Source organism: Magnolia sinica, chromosome 17, assembly GCF_029962835.1.
Source record: "Magnolia sinica isolate HGM2019 chromosome 17, MsV1, whole genome shotgun sequence".
In the NCBI taxonomy this organism is placed as follows: Eukaryota; Viridiplantae; Streptophyta; class Magnoliopsida; order Magnoliales; family Magnoliaceae; genus Magnolia; species Magnolia sinica.
Window position 1 is genome coordinate 26,419,665 of NC_080589.1, and position 23,985 is coordinate 26,443,649.

The 23,985-nt window shown below is 37.8% G+C and overlaps 1 non-coding gene across 1 annotated transcript; it reads right to left on the reverse strand.

The window, feature by feature from the left end:
• Nucleotides 1-18,950: 18,950 nt before the first annotated feature.
• Nucleotides 18,951-19,053, reverse strand: LOC131232116 (small nucleolar RNA R71). Its single transcript, XR_009164720.1, has one exon. It is a non-coding gene; the product is annotated as a small nucleolar RNA R71 (small nucleolar RNA).
• Nucleotides 19,054-23,985: the final 4,932 nt, after the last annotated feature.

Here is a 23,985-nt window from a genome sequence, read left to right on the forward strand (position 1 = left end):
TGGATCTTCTTAAATGTCATCACAGTGGACCCCACATTATATATACAGACAACTGGTGTGCGCATCCAAAAACCTCACGTATAGAGATGTGTGGGAGGAAATTTCCTTCTCCAAATCTCTAAATTGGAAGACTCTCTATCATAAAGATCAGCGTGACCCATTTAGTCATTGGATCCACATCACCTTCGGGCCCATGACCATTATGACCGAGCTAAAACTAATGAACGAAATGGATTTTCACAATAACATCAGGGTGGGACCCACTTGATATTGCTGCCAGCTACATCTCTTCCGACAACCGTTTGGAACCAAAACAGAAGGAAACACGTCCCTTTGAAATAAGGTTTCAGAACCAAAATAGTTAGGATTCCTATACCATCACCCACACACCTTCACAACATATGGCCCACTTAGGACTCAAATCGGGCCCATAGTTGAGGCTATAATTGAAGTTAACGTTGTGAGTATGATGGATGGGATGGGTCTCCTGAGAGCTATTAGAAGTGGACCCCACCTGATCCACAGACTGAGTTACACTCTCCACTCGCGATCGGATTTCGCAAAACCGTGAGATTCCTTCCGTAGTAACAACAACCGGCAGGAAACTCGGACTCACCTCGAGCTTTCGCTGCGCAAGGTGGCCATGCCATCGAATAAGGCTCTAATCTGAACCATCCACTCCATGGAGAGGGGCTTTCTGACCGTATCCACGTCGGTAGTGAAGGAAGAAAGAAGTCCGATGGGATTGGTGATCCCTGGTTTCTAAGCAAGGTAAACTGCAAACCAAAATTTTTGTCCAAGTAGACCTTGCTGCAGGGCCACAATCGATCGACCAACTAGATGTTCTTACACCCAAGAACGTAGCCACAACCTCCCTTCTGTGGGCCCCATCCAAGGAATGCTCTAGATCCGTCAGAAAAGAACGGAGGAGAGAAGAAGAAACCTTTAAAACGGACGTCGCACATGGCTACATAGTCCGATTGCATAGGGCATGCTTTGTGTGCGCAGAAAACTCTAAAAGCCCAGATTTGTATAAATACCATACCACCCATGCTGGAAATCATGCCAACAAGAAAGGAAGAAAGAAAGAAAAGAAACAAGAGTGAAAGAACGAAGAACCTGAGCAAAAGAGAAGAAGAGGAGAAGGAAATCGGGTGCGAAAATCCAGTGGCATCCAGCAATAATCCAGGCGAGCGTAATCTTTCCTTCCTCTTTATTCTCATGATGTCTTTCTTTTAAACTCCCTAATCAAAGGAAGTGGAGAAGCCTTACATGATAAAACCAAGTTGACTTGGTGGAAGGACTCACCGAGTCTTGAAGCTTAAAATTATGCATGGCATAGAACCTCTAACACCACTCTAACTAAATTTAAAATAGGTGAATCCAAATTACCTTGAACATTTAACCTTAGAGGACATTCAGATAACCAAGGTGACAGTTTTATCCTTTAAGCTTACATTAATTTAAGTTGTTATATTTATCTTGCCTTTTACATACCTTCATGTTACTTCGAATTCTCCCTGCAATTATATGGTTTATCATCAATTATTTATCCTTTTGGGTTACAGTATAATGTTGATTACAAGTAATCTTTATGAATTTATGTGGGGCGATTGATTCAAGCCTTACCCTTGCCTTTATCAATTTATTGAGTTGGCCCTTGCCACTCTCCTCTTTATTGAGTTGGTCATTACCACTTTTCTTATTATTGAGTTAGCCATTGCCACTCTCCTATTTATTGAGTTAGCCATTACCACTCTCCTCTTTATTAAGTTGGCCTTGCCACTTTCCTCATTATTGAGCTGACCATTGTCACTATTCTCCTTGTTATATTGGCCTTGTGTTGTCTATCTTTAACGCTTGGGCATGTGTCTTGCTATTTCAAAACTCCATGATTCAGTCTACATTCTCTATAAGTGTAAGTGATGTGTTAAGAGTTATCACAACTAGTTACTCAATATTTATCATGAACGTAATGTGTTACGGGTAGCGGCCCTTTTGGTGGGCATGTAATTCTGTGGGTTGGTTGGCGTGGTGCACAATCGATATAAGTAAATTGCCAAACATGTTACATCACTTTTTTGGGATTGGATGTTGCAAATAATCACTCCATGAACACATTGTGTTATGAAAATCCCCCAACCACATTGTTGTGTCACCTTGAGATGTTTGCGTAAATCCATGTTAGCGTTGGTCATGCCGGCGAATATCCGTAGTTATAAGATGCGGGTCGAGTCGGGTTTTCTATGAATCATGTTCCACAATATGATGAGTCACACACACTTTGCTATGCATGCATCTTTTGTAGGTTGTTTGTGCATACTGATACTCCTTGTAATAGTGGAATACGAGATGTATCAGAACCTTTATATTATTTTTATGAATCTCTTGAATTATTGTTAATCTTAAAGGATAACCATCATTATGAGTAGGGCGTTGACACTCTCCCAATTGTACAGATGATGTAGGTGATGTACAAATTGAAGACCTAGAGGACCATCTCCCTATGGAAGATTATACTGAAAAAATAAGAAGATAGTTTTATAAATTAATTTTATAATTCCGCTATGAACTCTGATAATGTAATAAACTCCCATTGAGAGGGCACTTGATAATTTATTGAATTCTTTTAATAATAGTGACAGTTGATTTTTTTATAAGTGATGAGAGTAGCTTGCATATCGGAGTCGCTTCATCCAGATGAGGCAAATGAGAACAATTGTTGGCCCGAATGTGAGATTTTTAGACTCTTAACACGATTAATCGTATGTCTGCGATAATCTGAAGTTGATCCCCCAGAATGCTTTGCAAATGTTGACTTCCAATGCTTACGTCTAACATTCATAACACGGTTAGAACCTTTTTTCACCTCAACCTCTTCGAAATCGTCCCAAACTATTGATATTTTTTTTCCCTTTATTTGACTCATCTGAATTTAAGTTTCTCTCATCTCGTTCAACATCAACAACTAGAGGGGATGTGGCAGATGCCAACACCGGGGGTAGTAGGGACATCCTCATTAGCCATCTTTAAGTATGAAAATAAGAAAACACGTGTAAGATATATGAAGTTCGAAGGTGTGATTGTAATTTGTGATTTGTAAGTAGGCATTTTCTAATGTCTTATAACTTTTAATTTCACTTTTATCCCATTAAGTAATATATCATGTACTCTACTATCACAATTTACATGCGATTCGAAAATTCGGCAGCATCTCCCCATAATTCTCCAAATATATGTAAAAATTCTCTACTGTTTGAGTGTCATCACCATTATCTGTTATTCACAGATGAGAGGCAGTTAACCAGTTGAGAATGATATATTCAGAGAATAAATTGGGTTGATGCACTGAATCTTGAACTCCATGTAAATTTTGTAAGCAACATTAAGGTACATGATATATTATCAAATTGTCTAACATGGACAATTTAAGAATTCACGTATATAAAAAATATCAAACCAATAATTGATTTAAATATAATTTATTGTATATGAATTCTTAAACGGGTAGGTAGATTATTATTAAGTGTGTCAAGTGTTAAGTGAGGTCGCTCTAAAACTAATTGATTTCTGTTTAATTGAAGTATATAACTATAAATCATATATTAAATATATGATTTTTAGTTGAATACTTGAATTAAGCATAAATCAATTTCAAGTCAAGTAATCAAATACAAGATACACAAGTTTAGAATTTCTCAAATAATATTAAATTCAACTATTCAAGTAATCAAAATCAAATATCAATAAATCACATCCAGTCCAATTATGTTACTTTAATAAAACATAAATCTGACCTAACCCGACTTTGAGTCGTTGACCCAACCCTGACCCAACCCGACACGCTGAACCCAACCCGACGCTGTTGCTGACCCAACCTAACCCTGACCCAACCCGACGCTGACCCAACCCTGACCCAACCCAACCCAATGCTGACCTAACCCGACGCTGACTCGACCACCCAACCCGACGCTGACCCAACCCCACCCAACCTAAACACACACCATGACCCAACTCAATTTGCATTAAAAAAATACCTGAAGAAGAGAGACTGATAAAGAAAGAGAGGTGGGGTGGTGCTGCCAGATTTTTGCTCAGAGGTGGGGTGGGGTGGAGTCCCAACTCGGAAGCTCAGCTCAGCTCGTCGGTCGGGTGCAGGTGCTGCCGGATTTCTACTCGGAAGTTGGACAGCCACTCGCTCGCTTTGTCGGTTCGGGTAGTAAAAGGAGGTGGAGTCCCTGACCCAACTCGTCCACTGTTAGCTCGGGTGGTGGTGAAGGCGCTGCTAGATTTCAGCTTAGAAGTCGAACGACCACTCGCTCAGTCGCTCGCTCAGTCAGTTTGGGTATCAAAAGGAAAAGGAGGGTAAAGTGAAGGGATTTAACTTTTAAAAGGGTTTTAAGTTTTTTTTTTACTTATATATATAATATTAATATATTTTGAGTGAGTCGAGTTCGAGTTGAGCCTGACCACGCTCGAACTTGACTTATTTTCATTCAAGCTAGAGTTACTTGTGCTTAGCCTGATTCGAACCTTCATGCGAGTTGAGTTGGAACGAGCTCAAACGAGTCGAGTCGAGCGAGTTTATCGAGTTAGCTCGACTCGTGTACAACTTTACTATATTTAAACGTTAACACTCGGGTTACGAAAATTGGGGTGTTACAAATTAACATCAGTGTGTGATGTATAAGTGAATGGTCAGAAGAACACATATGGTGAACCCTTAAGACCGTAGGAATAGTAAAGTAGGTCAATTCAGGGCCAATTTAGGTCCTATTGGTTGTCCCAACTTTAGTGGCACAAAAACATGATAGAATTGACATCTATCGGTTAAACCGACAAATTGTTGATTCCCATCTTTTCAATTGACAACTCTCATCTCCAAATTTTAAAATTCTTACAATCATCAAATTTCCAAGTGGTGGCTATAAATAAGGCTTTTGGTCATTTCTTTCATTTTCCAAGTTTGAAAAATGGTGTGGGAGAGTGAGGAAGTGAGAGGGATCTTGAGCGAAAGATCGGGTGCAGGTCACCACACCGGGCTGTTCTTCACCAAATTCGGGTCATGCATGCCATCTCGAGTCTTCTTTGAATGTAAAACCTATCGATTATCTAGGTAAGGAGTCCTCCTGTGGTGCATGCACGTCTTTCCCCAATTTTTAGCAACATTAACGTGATTAGGGTAAGAAACCCTTTATTTCCATCTGATTTTTAGGTTTTTTTTTTAGTGTTTGGGTTTGTTCATGCTAGGTTTGGTGGCACCTGCAAGCAATTTGTGGCAGCCCATTCTTGTCCATGAGCCGTAATCTAGTGTGGCTTCATATGAGCTTCAGTGTTGTGCCAAGTTCAGGTCCCTTTTGCTGAATCGGGTTGGGGGTTTTCCCGAATCGAGATAGGTAAACCCATATACCCATGTTGAGAGTTTAATTAGGTTAGAATATAAGTTGTTAACGATGAGATTGGCAATAAATTAGGGTTTGGAGCATCCTGCCTAATTCTATATACTTAGGTTGCATTGGAGTCAAAAGATTTCTGATTTTAAGTTGAGATTTATCCTTCAAGCTTTCTTACGACATTTGTAGTCTTACAAGAGTTTAAAAATCTGATAATCATGTTGATTAATATGTGAATCATGTGATAATCCTTGTAAATTATCTTACATACGTTAAATCTAGGATGAATTGTCTTAATCTATAACATGGTTAGCTCCTTGTTATAATCCGTAACATGTTTTGAATCCTGTACAAATTATATAACATGTTTAGCCTAATGCTTATGTTGAATCACACACGCACACTCCTTAGATGCATAATCATACAAATATAATTCTTATCTTGTAGAATTCATGTTTATATGAATTATGGCATACCTTGATATGGTTATACGTGAATGGTGTGGATATGTCACACACTTGGAGTTAAGCCTTGTTGACTTACTTGGTACCTTGAACTAATAGCCATCATGTGACTTAAGTTAAATGAGATTTGATTATAGACTTACCATCTTGGTGTATCATTATGCCTTGTTGGCCTTCTTTGGGTGGAATCCCATTGTTGTGTCCTTTAATGGACTTAGTGCCTTATTGGTTTTCTTGCAAGGAACCTGTTTATTGGATTTATATATTAGGATGGTAAGGCTACTTGTTGGATTAAGGTTAACCATTAGTTGTAAAGGCTTCTTAAATGGTTACTTGTGAATCAAATTAATAAATGTTGGATTAATCATGCATCCATGGCACATGAGCGTTATCGAGTGGGTAATCTAGATGTTGTGGATGCGATGTACCTTGAGTACTTTTACAAGCTCCTATACCACTGTTCGAACGACCGTTTTGTTATTGTGGTTGTGTCGACCATTTGAAAGACCCAGTCCCTTGTAACTGTGAGTCGGGTCGACTGTTTGAAAGATCCGATCTCTTATAATTGTGAGCTAAGTTGACTATTTGAAAGACCCAAGCTATTGTTAGTTGTTACTATGTGAATGTACCTATTGTTTGAAAGACCCATTCATTTGCATTTGGTTCGGTTGGACATGCATCCTTAGTGTGATGAACATTTTAGGCGTTCATACATTTAAATAAGATGAATTATAAACTATGGTTGTTTTGTATATCTTTTATGAAATTATATATGATTAATATGTCACTATGATATATTGGGGGGATTTCTCACTGAGTTGGCCACTTCCGTCTCAAATTTGAAATCAGCTTGGGGCATTCGAGTAGGGCTCGGTAGCGTGTTGGATGATAAGAGGGAGCTGGGTTAGTTAGGCTGGGATGCTGGAGATGGAGCCATTAGATTTCTTGTGGCTTTCCATTTATATTGACATATCTCATTAATTGGTTTGTTTATGGTTTGTGGCGGTCCCTACGGGCACTTTTGGATTTACACACTTTATTTGGATGATTGCTCATGCACTTTATGCTTTATTTATCATATCCTGTCTTTGATATCTGCTGATTTTGTTATACAGTACTCTGATTTATTTTGTATATGGGATGAATGTTAATCTGATTGAGTACACATGTGAGAGATTTTTCCACGTGTGACATTCCAATACAACACTCGGGTTCGTGCAACTAGAGCATCGTACTTAAGTAGTGAAAATAAGGGCATTGTCAGTGTTGTTGTCAATGTACTCGACCGTTTTAATGTCGACACCCTAGGACAAAGGATCTGAGTTTCCGTACTCGGGTGCTGGGTTTCAGGGCATTATAATAAATATCACAACTATGATTCAAGGTCTTAAATGACATTTATTGTAAATTTTTTTACTAAGATGAAATCTGAAACTCAAAAGGAAACTAAACCCTATTTAAATAAAAATAATCGGCTAGAACTTCCCTTCACTCACTCCTTGACTCTTTTCCTGAAATTTAATATCCAAAATGAAGATAATATCCAAAATGAAGAATGAGCTCGACAACTTAATGAGTAAATATCGCACAAGTTTTTGAAATAAAAACATATTCGATCGAAATAAAACATATGTATTAGAACTTCATAAACTCCAATGTAATAATAATCATAACCGAATAAATAAATTTTTTAATGGAAAATCGTATGAGATAAATCACAAATGAATGTATGCAAACTATGAGAAACTGGGAATGTAAGGATTTCATAAACAAAGTTTTTAATGTAAAACTATATGGCATGCATCATGAATGCGATACCAATGCATGAAATATCCACAATAATTAGTGTGGTTTACCTTTTGAACATGTAACATCCTGTACTTTTTAGTACTTGAGTGTTACCATGGAGTTTAAACTAGTTTACATGTGTGTTTCTTATCTTACATTACCTGTCATACTCCAATGATTCATGATCTGTCTGTCTTATCCATTTTATTTGGATTGGGATGACCCACAATGAATCTTTAAGAGTTGAGTTCAATTTGCCTTGAATCCCTAATGACCTCTCAACCATTTGAAATTGAGCTAGGACAATCCAAATCGAACCCTAGGACCCTTAGGACAGTTGGAAGAAATCTCCATCCTTAAATCAAATGATCCATCCACTAATTTTAAGGATGGACATCGCACCTTAGTGGAATCAATGCCAAACTTCAAAAAGGCTTAATTATGGGAATCCGATCATGATGAAATTTCACATAATGCTCTAAGTGAACAATTGAAACATACATTGCCAGTTTTGAGACCCAACTCAGCAAATTCATTGTTCATCAGGTCCACGACTCCATGTGACATTATGTAACACTTAATGGTGAAAGCAACTATTAAAATCTATCCATGTTAGCTGGGGAAATGTTTGAAAGCGTTGGTGATTAGATCAGGAAAGGATTCGACTGTTAATTGTCAGTAATCATCAGTGAAACACTAAAATCATGTTGTATGGCCCACCTAAGCTTTGGGGCTGCTTGATCTTTGGTTAGAGGCCCTTATTAGGACCTCTAAAGTGAAGGGATGGAGTGGATTTGAAAAATATGATCCTCAAAGGACCCCACAACAAACTCAATAATGTGGACAATTGGACGTAAAATCATCTAATTGACAAATTTTAATTGGTGTGGCCCACCTGAGATTCTGATGGGCCTGATCTCTTGCCAAAGGTGCTAACCGGACCCATAAAACCTTGTGAGTGGATTGGATTTCACTAAATAACATGGTGGACCCCACCTGGTGTGATGTATGCACATAACACAAGTTCACCCACAGGGTACTGGACCAAAAATCGGGTCAAATTGGGTTTGACCGGAGCCCGAAGGAGGAATCCTCCCTCTCCCTTTGAATTTTCTCCAATAAATAGATAATCGTCCATAGTGTTGATCATGGCCCACAAACTAGGGCCATTTCCATCATCCAAACCATCCATCAGGTGCGACCCTCAATTTCGACGGTAGCCTTGAAATTTCATCATGCATTTGTTCATGTGCATTTGCACACCCTAAGGCAAAAGAAGAGCGAGAGAGATTTTTACAAATGGAAGGTAGATTTCATCTACCTCGCTAGCAAATCCGAAGGGAATTATTCCTCTTAATCTCTACCATCCATTCAAGTAAATCCTAGCCCTCCATGCATCCTGCATTCTAAGGTTTATGCGACTATAGAAAAGGCGGATGGAATATTCCTTGTGCCTTGATGACACAATCCTAACCATCCGCTGACTCCTAGAAGTGTTCGGATTCATCTTAGATGTCCGCATTAGGGCTCCCCTAAGTCCCCCCCACAACGAAAGAAAACCTCACTTGAAATCTTCTTGCGGTGTGAGTCATCTCATGCGCAAGGGGAAAAACTTGTGAAACCACTAGGATTTCATCATAGCTTCCCAAAATATGGGTCTTATAGTGTCCAATGGTCCAATCAAAATCGTTCATGTGTGGTAGATCACAAGTTTAGCCATTAAATAAAGATCCATTGTTGAGTGTCAAATATTGCATATTTCCCCCTATTTATTGTTAGTGCACTTATTTGCACCCATGTTTGTAAATTACGTGACTAGTTGTGTCTTGTAGTTAGATAAGTTCTTGACAAGTGAAGATCGACGACGCATCGAAGCCACATTGAAGATAAAGAACTGGTTCTACGATCTTGACCTTACAAATAGATGATTCCAACCCAAATAAGAATACCTACTTAGGTCATCTATTCCAAACCAATCCCAAGTTCATATTTTATATCCTATAATCTTGGCTTTTGCACATCCCAAGTTGTTGAATGATTTATTGGATAAAAAAGGAAAAACTGTCCATTGTCTGTAGGATGAAGGTACCACCGAATATCACCTTCAGTGTTACCGAAGGGGCTCAAAACAGTCTAGTAAGCTTATAACGGTAATTTGGTGACAGCGACTGGATATTTTGGTGACTCTGACTGCCACCGATGAATAAAGTTCGGTGCCACCGAAAGAGATTGTTTTCAACCAGCAACTTGAGAATTTAATCGGTACTATCGATAGACAATTCGGTATCATCGAAGCAAGTTCATTGATATCGAAGGTCACTTCGGTAGCACCTTAAACTAGCCATTTTCTATCCGTTAGAAACTTTTGTCTATAAAAGTGGCTTGTAAAAACTTACAAAATTAGTGGAAATAGGCACAATTGAGTCTCTAGTATATCCCAAGCTTATCCTAGCCCATTTAGACTCTATCCATACGAGTTCATGTTCTCTTTATTGTGATCCTTCACTCCTATGAGCATTCAAAGCTCCTATTTAATGAAGAACATGAACTCATGCCTTCTCTAGAGTACAAAGACCAAACCAGTAGGAATATCCTTGGTTCTTTCATACTCTAGAGCGTCCATAAGTTGAATTTCGTAGGAAATCCACTCATTATCCTAGATAGGAGATTCAACCAACTCCCATAACCTTAGTCACCTTTTAGGTACATCTTATGCAAGGTTTTTTATCGTGAAGCTAAGCCAACAGGTAAATCCAAGCTACACGGTTGGGGGAGCACTGGGAAGCTGATTCAAACTTGAGAGCGTGAAGATCTAGCAACCTGAGATAAGCTACAAGAGAAAACTCAATCCAACAAGTAAGTGTCATTATAAGAGTTTAAAAGTTTAGTTTCTTTCCTCATGTAGGATTGAGGCTAAGAGTTTACTATTAACAAACTCATTTAGATTCCTTATGTGAGACCTTGGCTGGTGGGCCTAAAAGTAGGTTCATTATATGGGACCTTGGCCGGTGGGCCTAAAAGTAGGTGCCTTGTGTGGGACCTTGGTTGGTGGGCCTAAATGGTAGGTACCTAATGTAGGACCTTGGTCAGTGGGCCTAAACGTGGGTTCTACGTGTAGGACCTTTGCACTTGCGGAGAACATAAATTGTGTCCTTAGTGTGGGACTGTAAAGGTTATTAGTGAACCTGTTTAAAACCATTGATAGTGAAATCTAGTGCACTCTATGATTAAGTGTGGATGCTGGGAGTGGAGTAGGCATATAGCCGAACCACTATAAATGCTTGTGTTTGGAATTGTTATTTGCGCATTTGTTTAATCCTGCTTATATATGCTTGAATGTTTAATTTAGTATACATGATTGAGTGAATGTGATTCATCGTTAGGGAGCACATTCCACACACAAGCACACAACACTAGGCAAGTTATTATATCTGCATATCTCTAATAGCTTTTGTGATTGGATCCTCTAACTGGCTTGGAAGCCATTATAGTTATATTGCCTTACTTGCTTTAAATCGAATAATCGTTTGAGTTAGGCAATCAAGTTTTTAAATAAGAGGAAATAATTAGAAAGTCATATTCACCCCCCTCTAGGACCTTAACTCAGATTCCTTCTTCAGTATCAGCAGTGTAAACCGCAATTTCAATTGGTTTCAGAGCAGGTTCCTTTTGAAGGGTTTAACAACCTTGAGGGAATCTTGACAAAAATGAAAGATACGGATACTGAAGAAATAATTGAATATCAAATCAATGAGGAAAAAGAAGAAGAAAAAGAAAGTATATATGATGCTTATGATCAACTCTACATACATAGCATCAGTATTCTTAGAAAACTTAGCATTTCAGAAAATAAAAATAAACAATTGCAAAAAGATCTAGATGAAACATCAGAAATTAACACACAAATGATAAATGATCTTTAGCAATATCATATTGAAAATAACAAGCTTGAAAGAACTTCCATGTCCCTTGAATTTGAAAGTCAAAAACTAAATAAACATATCAGACTTTTAGAATCAAAAAAATGAAGAACTCATAAATGAAAACCATAAACTAAGATTCAATTTAGAAAAGTCTGAATGGTCTGTTGAACTTAGTTACAAATTTTCACAAAGCAGTGAAAAACTGGATAAATTGCTAGGGATGGAAGAAGCCATAAAGATAAAAGAGGATTAGGCTATGAATTTAGAAAGCCATCTATGATTAGGAAGACTGTTGCATCTGGGAGCAACACAAAAACCACTCCAATCTGTCACTCCTGTGGAGACTTGGGACACTACAAGTTTGCATGTCTTATATCCAATAAGGCTCACTCCATTCCAAGCTAAACCATATAGAAAAATCTAAACTGGCAAGAAGATTAGTCCAAAAAACTAATAGTCCTTCAAAACATACGTCAAATGAAGGAAGAAAGTACCCTACTCCACCCAAAATAACTGAAAGGATGGTGGAACTGTTAAATCAAGTGGATCAACTGAATAAAAAAACTAGGGAACTAATGAAACAAGGAAATCTGGCACAACTACCTAAAAAATCCAAACAACTCCAAAATGAAGATAAAGTGACATGTCCTAAGAAAACTATCACCAAATGGGTTGTAAAGAACAAGAACAACTACTTTGTAATTCACATTGCACTTAAGGCAGGCAATAGTTCTAAGTGGTGTCTTGATAGTGGATGCTCCAGACATATGACAGGTGATCAGACCCATTTTTGTGAGTATTCAGAATTTGATGGTGGGTCAGTCACTTTTGGTGATGGAGGCTTGGCCAAGATTGTTGGACGAGGGATAGTAGTTGGGCCTGACTTGCCCAAGATTAAAGATGTTCTTTGCATAGAGGGACTGAAACATAATCTTCTAAGAATATCCCAAATTTGTGACAAAGAGCATTTTGTAACCATCTCCAAAAATGTGTGCAAGATCTCAAATCACATAGGTAAACTTGTTATGAAAGGTCTTCGCACAAGTGACAACTGCTATATAATTGAAAGCAGTGGAGAAAATGTCTCATCCACAAAATGCGACATGGCTTTAAATAATGAACCCAAGTTGTGGCACCAAAGACTTGGGCATGTCCACTATCAGAATTTGGTGAAGTTAAGCTCAAGAAATTTGGTGAAAGGTCTCCCTAAGATTAGGAAAAAGGAAAAGATTGTGTGTGGTGATTATTTAAAAGGCAAACAGATAAAGGTTGGACACAAAAAGACAACCACCGTAGCAACTTCCAAACCTCTTGACCTATTGCACATGGATCTAGTGGGACCTATTAAAGTTGAGAGCCATGGGAAAAAGAGATATTTTTGGTAGTAGTGGATGATTATTCAAGATTCACCTGGGTTGCCTTTCTTCGAAAAAAATCCGATGCGTTTGAAGAATTTCAGAAGTTGGCAAAATGGATTCAAAATGAAAAAGGGTATTTCATAAATCGAATCAGGAGTGATCATAGTGGAGAGTTTGAGAATGATCGATTCAAATCATATTGTGATAAGAATGGAATTTGACATGAATTCTCAGCTCCAAAGACACCTCAACAGAATGGAGTGGTAGAAAGGAAAAACAGGGTATTACAAGAAATGGGCTCAGTTATGATATATAGTAAAAACATGGCTAAAATTTCTGGGCTGAAGCCGTCAACACAGCCTGCTACATAATTAATAGAGTATTCCTCAAGGTAGGATTGAACAAGACTCTATATGAATTATGGAGTGGAAAACAACCTATTGTAAAACATTTTCATGTCTTTGGTAGTAAATGTTATATTATTAAAGACAGAACATTTAGGTAAGTTTAACTCTAAAAGCGACGAAGGTATTTTCTTTGGATATTTTACTAATAGTCATGCTTATAGAGTATATAATTTAAGGACACTAACTATTCAAGAATCAGTCAATGTGGTTGTTGATGACCAACCACATGATGAAACTATTCTTGAAATTAATATAGAGGATGAAGTAGATATGTTTTCAATGAGCAAATCAGATAACAAAGTCACTACACCTCTTGAACCTCAACCATCGAATAACTTGCCATTCATTAAGGACCACCCCATCAATTAAATCATTGGAGATCCTGCTGATGGTGTGAAAACTCGATGCCAACTTCAGGAAATTGCTAGTCATATGTGCTTCACCTAAAAAATCGAGCCTAAAAATGTCATAGAAGCTCTCTAAGATGAATTTTGGAAAGGAACATGGTGTGGCAGCTAGTTCCCAGGCCACATGATACAAATATCATTGGAACCAAATAAATTTTCAAGAACAAATTCGATGAATCTGATGATGTAGTAAGGAACAAGGTTAGACTCGTGGCACAAGGCTAGACTCGTGGTATAAGGCTACTCACAAATTGATGGCATAGATTTTGATGAGATATTTGCCCATGTAGCTCGCCTCGAGTCCATAAGAATTCTTTTGTCTATTGCGTGTGCATTCAAGTTCAAATTCTTTCAAATGGATGTTAAGAGAGCCTTTCTTAATGGTGTACTTGAGGAGAAGTGTATGTAGAACAACCAAAAGGATTTTTGGATCCTAAATACCCTCAACATGTATACAAATTGAGTAAAGCGCTTTATGGTCTGAAGCAAGCTCCCCAAGTATGGTATGAGCGCCTAATACAATTTTTGCTCGACCATTTTTTTTTTTTTTTTTTTGTGTTGTGGTATGCCCTTAAGGGCTTAGCTTGTTTGTTTTTGGATAATGGTTAAATCTACCCAATCATGGGGGTAGTAATTTTGATAATTTTGATAAATTCTGTTAGATATTCCTCTTCTGATTATCCTTTCTATCTAACATATGGTTTGACTAATCATGATGATATATTTCACTGTATGGATGATGATCTTTATGCCCATATCATTATATAATCTATCTTTCTTACCCTTTGAATTATCATCTTTATGTTATTGGAATATCTCTTTGTAAACTCTTTGCCAATAACTGACAAAAAGGGGGAGAAGAAACCTACCCACCAAAACAATATTTATTTCTTACAGAAATTGTTTGTTTCCCTTATTGCAGGTTATTCTTGGTAAACACTAAGGGGGAGTAGCATGATTTTGTATTACATGCCAAGTCTTGAGTTGTAAATCTATATGTTTGAGATGTAATTCTTTTTGTTTTGGTATGTCATTGGTATAGACCATGACACAGTCGTAGGTTAGGTTGTTTTTTGTCATGTAATTGATAAAGGGAGAGATTGTTAGTGCACTTATTTGCACCCATGTTTGTCAATTACGTGACTGGTTACGTCTTATAGTCAGATGAGTTCTTAACAAGTGAAGACCGGCGAGGCAACTAGATCAGAAGCATCAAAGCCATATTGAAGACAAAGGACTGCTTCTATGATCTTGACTTTGCAAATAGATGATCTCAACCCAAATATGAATGCCTACTTAGGTAATCTATTCTAAGCCAATCCCAAGTTCATATTTTATATCCTAGAGTCTTGGCTTTTGCATATCCCAAGTTGTTGAATGATTTATTGGACAACAGAAAAATCTGTCCATTGTTGGTAGGACGAAGGTACCACTGAATATCACCTTCGGTACCACTAAAGATACCTTTTGTGTTATCGAAGGGGCTCAAAACAGTCTAGCAAGCTTACAACGTTAATTCGGTGACAGCGACTATCACCTACGAACAAAGTTCGGTGCCATCGAAAGAGACTATTTTCAACCAACAACTTGGGAATTTTATTCGGTACTACCGATAGACAATTCGGTACCATTGATGCAAGTTCGGTGATACCGAAGGTCCCTTCGATAGTACCGTATACTAACCAATTTATAGCCATTTTCTATTCGTTGGAAGCTTTTGTCTATAAAAGCTGCTTGTAGAAACTTGCAAAATTAGTGGAAATAGGCACCATAGAGTCTCTAGTGTATCCCAAGCTTATCCTAGCCCATTTAAATTCTATCCATATGAGTTTATGTTCTCTTCATTGTGATCCTTCACTCCTATGAGCAGTCAAAGCTCCTATTTAATGAAGAACATGAACTCGAGCCTTCTGCAGAGTACAAAGACCAAATCAATATGAATATCCTTAGTTCTTTGATACTCTAGAGCGTCCATAGGTTGAATCCCTTAGGAAATCCACTCATTATCCTAGATAGGAGATTTATTCAACTCCCATAACCTTGGTCACCTTTTAGGTACATCTTATGTAAGGTTTTTTATCGTGAAGCTGAGCCAATAGGTAAATCTAAACCACGCGATCGGGGGAGCATCGGGAAGCTGATTCAAGCTCGAGACCGCGAAGATCTAGCAACCCGAGACAAGTTACAAGAGAGAACTCAATCCAATAAGTAAGTGTCATTATAAGAGTTTAAAAGTTTAGTCTCTTTTCTCGTATACGATTGAAGCTAAGATTTTGCTATTAACAAGCTTGTTTAGGTTCCTTGTGTTGGACCTTTGCCGGTGGGCCTAAAAGTAGGTTCCTTGTGTGGGACCTTGGCTGGTGGGCCTAAAAGTAGGTGCCTTGTGTGGGACCTTGGCCAGTGGGACGAAATGGTAGGTGCCTAGTGTGGGACCTTGGCCGGTGGGCCTAAACCTGGATTCTAGGTGTAGGACCTTTGCTCTTGCGGAGAGCATAAATTGTGTCCTTATTGTAGGACTGTAAATGTTATTGATGAACCTGTTTAAAACCATTGATAGTGAAATCCAGTGCACTCTGGGATTGAGTGTGGATGCCGGGAATGGAGTACGCACATAGTCGAACCACTATAAATGCTTGTGTTTGGAATTGTCATTTTCGCATCTGTTTAATCATGCTTATATATGCTTGAATGTTTAATTTAGTATACATGATTGAATGAATGAGATTCATCAATAGGGAGCACATTCCACACACAAGCACACAACACTAGGTAAGTTATTATATCTGCATATCTCTAATAGCCTTTGTGATTTGATCTTCTAACTGGCTTGGAAGCCATTAGAGTTATATTACCTTGCTTTAAATTGAATAATCGTTTGAGTTAGGTAATCAAGTTTTTAAATAAGAGGAAATAATTAAAAAATTCTATTCACCCCCCTCTAGGACCTTAACTCAGATTCCTTCTTCAATATCAGCGGTGTAAACCGCAATTTCATTTATATCTTAGTTTTATGAACATGATAATGCTTAATGGGTATATTTTATATATGTTTATATTGCGAGGTGAGTCTAAGAGCTTGGATTGAAAAGAATGTTAAAAGCATGGATTTGATGCTCAAGAATCACTATGGCAAGGGATGGATCTTAGAAGACTAAGATTGAGGATTTCAAGGCCCCAAGATTCAAGAAAATCAAGTAGAGAAAGAAGAAAGTCGGGAGTACAAAGTGCAGAAATTCACAGAATTTGAACTTGTATATCATCGAATATTAGATGACATTGAAGCCAGTCTTCGATGACATCGACCACCGGTAGATGACATCGAAGAATTACATGAAAATCAAGTTTTATTACTGGACAAATTGGACGCATTTCTCGATGACATCAAAGGTCGGTCGATAACATCGTAGCCAGTGTTCGATGATATCAAATAATTACATGAAAATTAAGTTTAGTTGCTGGACAAATTGGATTCATTCCTCGATGACATAGAAGGCTGTTCGATGACATCGAAGCGTTATGCGGATTTTACGCGGACTGCGTAAATTTGAGGTGGTTTTGCGAAATTAGACTGACAAGGCTATAAATATGGGTTTCTCAAGGACTTCTAGGGATATTTAGGGTTACAAGGAGCAGAGCTAAAGGGTGGAGGAGCTTCCCTAGGATTTTTCTTCATTCTTTATTTATTTTTAATGCTTTCTTTTAAGGTTTTAGATCCAATCATGTCTATGGTTGGCTAAATCTCTTAGCTAGGGCTAAGAGATGAAGCTTGTAGCGTGTTTGGATGATTTTCTTTCTTTGATTCTTGTTCTTGATGAACCTCATTGATTTTTAGTTTGATATTAAAAGAATATTTTCGGTTTTCTATAATTTATTATGACTCAAATTATAATAGATGCTGTGATAGCTTTGGATATCTTCTTTTCCTATTTTGAGATTGTGAGATTGGTAAATCCTATTGTTCACCATCGTCTCCTGTGCATGGTAGGGTGATGGAATCCCTTTGCATCATCACGATTTTTCTTTATTGAGAATTAGGTTAATAAAAGTTCAGATTTGATTTAATTGCTTTATCTTCCAATTGGATAGGATAGGATTCTAATTTCAATTGTGTCTCTTAAATCAAAGTATGGTAACATCCTAATAGCTACAAGTGGATCCTTGGAACCGTAGTTCTCACCTTTCAATTGATAGTTTTAATCAACATTATTTACAATTACTCTCTTTTATTCCAGATTTAGATTTAGATATTCTTCTAGTTCTAGTTCTAATTATTTCAGAATATGTACAAGTTTAGTCCTTGTGGATTCCACCTCGGTCTTACCGAGTTGTTACTACATCTCGACCCTACACTTGGGGTTGTGAATAAGTTTTTGGCACTGTTGCAGGGGACTACGGCTACATTTTTCTGTAATTAATTCGTATTAGAATTAGGTTAAGATTAGGGTTTATTTTTCTGCCATGTTTTTAGGTTAGGATTTTTTCTGAAATTGTTTTCAGAAACTAACTTTGTTCTCTATTTTGTAGGATCCTAATCTAGCAACTCTTATTTGGTAACTTCGTTCTAACTCTCTCTTTCTTTTAGATTTCTTATTTGCTTTAGTTTTCAATTTTTAGATCCTAGGTTAGATTTTGGATTTGAGGGCTTAGAGTGTTTCATGCCCAAGTGGGTCCGTGACAACATCTTCCGTTTCTTGAGTGAAGGAGGATTAGTCGAAGGGTTATCTATTCATCACTGGATTAGACACCACTTGAGATCTTCTGAGTTAGTAGAAGTGATGGCTGCAAATCAACCTCAACCTCAACCTCTAGTTGAGGAAGTTTAAGATGAAAACAAGGTGCATAATGCACCCCTGACTCGTACTCTACGAGATTATTTACAACTTGGGGGGGGGGGGGGGGGTGAGTTCACCTTCCTGCATGATATTGCCATTGAATGTAGGAACTATAGATATTAAACCAGGGGTAATTCAACTCCTCCTTAAGTTTCATAGACTAGAATATGAAAGTCCATACTTGCACATGAAAGAGTTTGATGAGATCATATATACATTGCACTTCCCAAACGTGTCTAAGGACACAGTTAGACTGAAATTGTTTCCTTTAAGAAAAGGATAAGTCGTGGTTACATTCCTTAAGACCAAGGTCCATTTGCACGTGGGCTGAGATGACAAGAGAGTTCCTTAAAAAGTTCTTCTTCTATCATAAGACAAATACTTTAAGGAAAATAATAATGAATTTTGCACAAAAAGAGGATGAGACCTTCCAATGGGAGTGATTAAAGGATCTCATAAATTCATGTCCACAACATAGTACAAAACATAGCGTATAACAAGCTTTTTCAATGAGGGATTAACCTCACCCATGCGCCAATTTGTGGAGATGATGTGTAATGAAAAATTCATAAATAAGGAAGTTAATGATGCGTGGGATTATTTTGATAAACTTGCTGAAAACACACAATCATGGGATACCTTCTCAAAAACCACCACTTCTAAGCCTACTCAATTAAAAGAAAGGGGATGAATTTATGTTGTAAAAGAGGAAGATGATATAAATGCAAGAATGACCAAACTCACAAGAAAAGTCAAGGCCATAAAACTTAAGAAAGTAGAACCCAAAAAGGCTGCGGAAGTTGTTTGTGGTATTTGTGTTTATAACATACATACAACTGAGAATTGCCCAACAATTCTTTCTTCTCAAGAGATATTGAATGAGCAATCAAATGCCATAAACAACTACCAAAGTTCTTTCAGAGGACCCACCTCAAATACATACAACTTCAGTTGGAAGAATCACCCAAATTTCAGTTGGAGGAATGGACAAATGGCTAACCCACAAGAGGCCCTTACTTAATTCTTAAATAAAAAAAGCCTCAAGAGGATACGGTTTAAAAGTTCTTACAAAACCAAGAGCAATTTAACCAAAATACGGGGCAAGCATTCTAGGATCTGAAATCAACAATGAGAATGTTTGCATTATCAATTCAAAAGATTGAGTCACACTTAGCGAATGGGGAGAAATGGATACTCCCAGCCCAACCCCTCCCCAATCCAAAACAACAATATGAAATAAGTGACCCAAGCTCTTCAAATTAGATAGAGCAGGCTAAGTCTATCATCAGTCTTAGGATTGAGAAGACAATTGACAAATCTATTCTAGTAAGGGCTGAAAAGCCTAAGGACCCAGAAATAGATGAGAATGATAGACCTAGCATTGCTCCACATGGGTTAGAGCCAGAACCTCAAAGCAAGTCGATTGCCTTATTCCCTTAATGGTAGATTGCAACAAAACCTCTCTCTAACTCTCAGGATTATCCAAAGGTGCTTAAGCAAGTGAAGGTCAATATTACTCTACTGGATGCCGTGAAACAAATCCCTTCATATGCCAAAAATTTGAAAGATCTATGCACTACTAAAAGATGGTAAAATATACAAAAGAAATTTTTTTTAACAAAAAAAGTAAGTGCCATCCTCAAGCAAGATGTGCCATAAAAATACAAAGATCTTGGTAGCTCGACCATCAATTGTGTAATTGGTAACTACCGGATTGAGCGCGCACTTCTTAACTTAAGGACAAGTGTTAACTTGATTCCATACTCGGTTTATGAACAACTAGGTCTAGGTGAATTAAAACCCACCCGGACCACATTATAACTTGTCGATCACTTAGTTCGTGTAGCAAGAGGGATGATTGAGGATGTGTTGGTCTAAGTTGATAAATTCTACTATCTAGTAGATTTTATTGTCTTGGATACTCAACTCATCATAGATGTGAGCACTCAAATTCCCATCATTCTTGGTCATCCATTCCTTGTTACATCAAATGCTATCATTAATTGTAGGAATGAAATTATGTATTTATCTTTCAAAAATATGAAATTGGAGCTCAACATCTTTTTCGATATGAACAAACAGTCAGAGGATAATGACGATGCCCACTACATTAACATGATTGATTCTTTCATGGAAAATAGAGCACTCCTGACTCTATACTTTGACGTTCTAGAGACGTGCTTGGCTCACTCCCCTGATTTAGATGATGACATGATTACGGAGATGGATGCCTTGCTTGATGCTATGCTGGTACTTGAAGTTAATCGGTGGAAGCCACAATTTGAGAAATTATCCCAAACTGATGTAGTGCCTCTACCGTCTACCCTCAAAGCACCGAAGCTTGACCTAAAACCTTTGCCCTCTGATCTTAAATACCTATAATTAGGTTAAGATGAGACATACCTGGTGGTGATTTCTTCCCACCTTGAGCAAGAACAAGAGAGTATGCTTATTTTTACTCTCATTGAGAATAAAGGAGCCATTGGATGGTCGATTACAAACCTCAAGGGAATTGACCCTTTGATTTATACTCATCTCATTCATCTTGAGGATAATGCGAAAACCTCCTAACAATTGTAATGTTGACCCAATCCAAACATGAAAGAAGTGGTTAGGGCTGAAGTACTCAAGTTGTTAGATGTGGGTATCATTTACCCTATATTCAACAGTCAATGGGTGAGTCCAACTTAGGCGGTTCCGAAGAAGTCTGGAATCACCATCGTAGCCAATGCCGACAATGAACTCGTACCAATTAGAGTAACTACTGGTTGGAGAATGTGCATTGACTATAGAAAATTGAATACCGTCACAAGGAAGGACCACTTTCCTTTGCCCTTCATTGACCAAATCTTAGAAAGGTTAGTTGATAATTCTTACTACTGCTTCCTTGATGGGTATTCAGGCTACAACCAGATAGAGATAGCCCTTGAAGATCAAGAAAAGACAACATTCATATGTCCATTTGACACCTTTGCTTACCGAAGGATGCCATTCAGACTGTGTAATGCCCCCATCACTTTTCAGCGATGCATGTTGAGTTTTTTTCTAACATGGTGGGGCAATATTAAAAGGTCTTTATGAACGACTTTTCTGTCTTTGGTCCATCCTTCAGCGAGTGTTTAGAAAATTTTAAAAATGTGCTAAAGTGATTGAAGAAAAGAATTTGGTTCTAAATTGGGAGAAGTGTCATTTCATGGTTCCCAAGGGAATAATACTTGGACACATAATTTCGTCCAAGGGAATTGAGGTAGACATGATTAAAATTGACCTTATCTTTAACCTACCTCTACCCAAGAGCATACGTGACGTGCGATCCTTCTTAAGACACGCCGAATTTTATAGACGATTCATAAAGTACTTTAGTCATCTGTCTCATCTTTTATATAATTTACTTCAAAAGGATGCACCATACGAGTGGATTGAACAATGCCAAGAAGCTTTCACTATGCTCAAGGTTATGTTGACTACTGCTCCTATCATGCAACCACCCGATTGGAGCATACCTTTTGAAATTATGTGTGATATGTCTGACTATGCTATTAGGGCAGTGTTAGGCCGAAGAAAAGAGAAGAAGCCTTATGTGATTCACTGTGCAAGTAGAACTTTAAATTCTGCCTAAGTGAACTACTCCACTACGGAGAAGGAACTCTTAACCGTAATATTTGCTTTGGACAAATTTAGGACTTACTTGATCAAATCCAAGATAATCATTTACTCTGATCATGTGGCGTTGAAGTACCTTCTTTCTAAAAATGATGCTAAGCCTCGCCTGATAAGATGGATCCTTCTACTCCAAGAGTTTCAAATAGAAATATGAGACAAAAAGGGAGTGGAGAACGTAGTGGCTGACCATCTCTCTAGGTTTAATCTCCCTGATTCCCTTGACCCGACACCTATAAATGATATGTTTCCTGATGAACAATTGTTTAGACTCTCCCAATTACTTTGGTTGGCTAACATTGAAAATTATCTTGCCACAAGTTTCACGTCGACATATTGAACTACCCAAGATAAGAAATTTTTTTTGCCGAGGTACGTAAGTTTTTCTGGGATGATCCTTATTTGTTTAAATATTGCCCAGACCAAATTCTAAGATGATGTGTGCTAGACAATGAACATCAAAGTGTCATCTCCTTTTGTCATTCTCAGGCCTGTGGTGGTCACTTTTCTGCTAAAAAGACTACAGCCAAAATTCTTTGGTATGACTTTTACTGGCCCACTATGTTAAAAGATACTCATGAGTTTTGTAAAGCTTGTGAGTGTTGTTAGAAATTGGGAGGATTGTCTCGTCAAAATATGATGCCACTAAACCCAATTTTTATCATTAAAGCATTCGATTGCTAGGACATCGATTTTATGGGGTCATTTCCCCAATCCTTTGGAAATATTTATATTTTGTTAGTAGTAGATTATGTCATTAAGTGGGTTAAAGCGATCCCATTTCGGAATGTAACACCTCGGATTTCGAGGGTCGATCAAAGTTTTACTCCCGAGATCCAACGCGTCATTTATGCAACATGGATAATGATGTTTAGATGTTGTCCATATCAATGCATTAAACAAGAGTAGGATTATATTAAAACAACATATCATACTTCAGATGTAATTAAATTGAGCAAGCGGAAGACCGAAACATATATGTATCTGAACAGGTAAATGTTTTACAACCTCCAGATTATGATTATATAGCCGGGCTGAATATGTACATGTATTGTTTCAAAATAGACAAAATATCAAAATGTAAGTGTCCAACTAATCCATGTGTCCTTGTAATCCCGTTGAATCAATACAAGGTCTACATAGACCTACCTGAGAGTTGCATGTAGGAGAATTCTTCCTCCTCGTCCATAAAGTCCGGCTCTGTGGCGTAGGCTACATCATCATTACTTGCATCTACAACAAAGTCTAGTTGGTGTTTTAAACCACCGTCCCAGGGTGGGAGTGAGTGACCAACTCAGTGGTACTATAAGGCAAAGGTTAACATGTTATCAAGTCAATCAAGCAGTAATGAAAGAGCAATACACAATCACTTCCTAACTACTCTTGTTAATGCAAGAATGGAGTGCAGTAATGATGCATGCCCTCGTATAAAGCTCCCTCACAAGCGACTCTGACAACCATGTTTGCGCATGACAACCTCCCTAAAGTGTAACTTCCTCACCAAATCACATGCAATGCGGTGCATGGTCGTGTTAACCAAGTTCTTAATTAAGCTCATTCATTATAATGCCACGAAAATCGGGAGTCGAGCAAAGCTCAACTCCTAAGTTCCAACGCATTACTTATGCAACATAGATAATGATGTTTGAATGTTGACCATATTAGTGCCTTAAACATGGGTGGGATTACACTAAAACATCATATCATACTCCAGAATTAAGATAATTAAGCAAGCAGAAGACTGGGATAAATA